At 39.4% G+C, this 2,533-nt stretch overlaps 1 pseudogene; it reads right to left on the bottom strand.

Moving 5' to 3' along the window:
* Nucleotides 1-385: 385 nt before the first annotated feature.
* On the bottom strand, nucleotides 386-1,629 carry LOC115093194 (annotated as a pseudogene).
* Between the last annotated feature and the right edge of the window lie 904 nt (nucleotides 1,630-2,533).

Below are 2,533 nucleotides of genomic sequence, written 5' to 3'. Positions count from 1 at the left end.
GGTTAGCTTGGCAGGTTGACAACTCCTGGATAGAGCCAATGCAGTCTTTAGCTTTTTCCATTTGTAGACTTACTGTCTCATGGTGGATGGATGCAGCCTCAAATATTTAGAAATAGTCTTGTATCTCTTTTTTGTAAGTCCATTGAATTGTCTATTGATCATGATATGATGAGTTCCCTCTAACTTTTATGGTGAAGACCAAACTCAAAACCTTTTAAACCTTTACATAGGACAAGATGCCCAAACTTAGTTGAATAGATTTACTCTGCAGGATGGTTTACTTGTTGCTCAATTATTTAAGCATCCAATTCTAATTAATCAATTAGTTGTACAGAAACTAAGGGATCACTTAATTCCTGCACACTAGCTGTAGATTTTCTTAGCATTATTTGGAGCTTGTGTACTTGGTCACTGCCTTGGTCCCCTTGGATGCTTCATGTGGACAAGTGGACAAGTGCAAAGTGTTGCATATAGGGAACAATAGCCCTTGCTGTAGTTACACAATGTTAGGTTCCATATTAGGAACTACCACCCAGGAAAAAGATCTAGTCATCATAGTGGATAATACTTTAAAATCATCGGCTCAGTGTGTTGCAGCAGTCAAAAAAGCAAACAGAATGTTAGGAATTATTAGGAAGGGAATGGTTAATAAAACAGAAAATATCATAATGCCTCTATATCGCTCCATGGTGAGACCGCACAATTCTGGTCACTGCATCTCAAAAAAGATATATTTGCGATGGAGAAGGTACAGAGAAGGGCAACCAAAATGATAAAGGGGATAGAACAGCTCCCCTATGAGGAAAGGCTGTTGAGCTTGGAGAAGAGACTGCTGAGGGGGATATGATAGAGGTCTTTAAGATCATGAGAGGTCTTGAACGAGTAGATGTGAATCAGTTATTTACACTTTCGAATAATAGAAGGACTAGGAGGCATTCCATGAAGTTAGCAAGTAACACATTTAAGACTAATCGGAGAAAATTCTTTTTCACTCAATGCACAATAAAGCTCTGGAATTTGTTGCCAGAGGATGTGGTTAGTGCAGTTAGTGTAGCTGGGTTCAAAAAAGGTTTGGATAAGTTCTTGGAGGAGAAGACCATTAACGGCTATTAATCTAGTTTACTTAGGGAATAGCCACTGCTATTAATTGCATCAATAGCATGGGATCTTCTTAGTGTTTGGGTAATTACTAATTGCCAGGTTCTTGTGGCCTGGTTTGGCCTCTGTTGGAAACAGGATGCTGGGCTTGATGGACCCTTGGTCTGACCCAGCATGGCAATTTCTTATGTTCTTATGTTCTTATGTTTGGTCAGTTGACCAGGCAGTAGCAGGCGCACGGCAGTCTGGATCTCTCTGGAAGTGATGGTCAAGTGCTTGTTGAAATGAGCCAGGCAGGAGGCATTTGAAGAAATGCCCTTGAATATGTCATTCATGAAGGAGTGCATGATATTCATGGTCTTGGAGGAAATGCCCATGTCCAGATTAATCTACTTCAGCACTTTGTACACAGATAGCATAGCTCTCTTTCCTGCTTCTTTTTCTCTTCTTGCTGTCTTTTTTCTGGGTCTTGCTCACTGCTTTCTTAGAGCCATTTTTGGGAGCAGGAGCAGATTCGGCTAGTTCAGGCATCCTCTCAGCTAAACATCTGACCAGCAGACAAAAATAAATGAATGAATTCTGAATTAGTCTTGTTGTTTTTACTTTGAACATCATTGTGTCTCAAGAGACAAAGGTTCAATTTATACTCTTTTTATAGCATAAGAAAAGACGTAGTTAAATTAAATAAGGATATTATGGTAAGAACTTTTAATTTTAAATTATACTTGAGGCTCACAAACTTTTTCTCATCACTGTGAGTGCTCAGGTGTTTTCCTCCTCAATTCGCCCAGTCGAGGATAAAGACTGAAGCAGAGAAGCTCCCATTCTGGAGGTAAATGAATGCTTGTGCAGCTGATGGCAATGGGAGCATTTTGGCTTCCTGGACAATGGGATGGCATTCCAAAGACTGTTGAACAGAGTTGGTGCCTACCTATTGAAGAAGGGGCAAAGTGCCTTCTAATACAGACTGGCAAATCTACTGAGGAGAGGTTTAAACTAGGATCATTGGAATAGGTGAAAAAAGCCCTTAGGTAAGTAAAATATTAAATATTCTGTATAGAAATGAGAAAGAAGGCTGACGTCTGGTAAACTATGTATACGAGTTCTGGTAAGCTATGTATACGAGTTCCCATAGAATGGGAAATAAAGTTCCAGATCAAAAGGCAGTAATGGAAGAGGCTTACTTGGAAGTAGTGGCGATCACTGACATGAGGTACATGGAAAACCATGACTGGTATACAGTTATTCTGAGCTACAACCTATTCAGAAAGGATAGGGTAGGAAAAAAGAGAGGAAGAATGCACTATATATATAAAAAAATAATATTAAAGGAATAGAGCTGCAGAGCTTATGAGGTAAGGAAGAGGTTCTCTAGGTTAATCTGGAAGAGGGAATGAAACATTCATCTATATTGATGTGATATACAGATCTCCTT

The sequence above is a fragment of the Rhinatrema bivittatum genome, chromosome 6 (assembly GCF_901001135.1).
Source record: "Rhinatrema bivittatum chromosome 6, aRhiBiv1.1, whole genome shotgun sequence".
Lineage (NCBI taxonomy): Eukaryota > Metazoa > Chordata > Amphibia > Gymnophiona > Rhinatrematidae > Rhinatrema > Rhinatrema bivittatum.
Note: the sequence above shows the minus strand (reverse complement) of the source record. Positions and strands in the feature narration are given on the sequence as shown.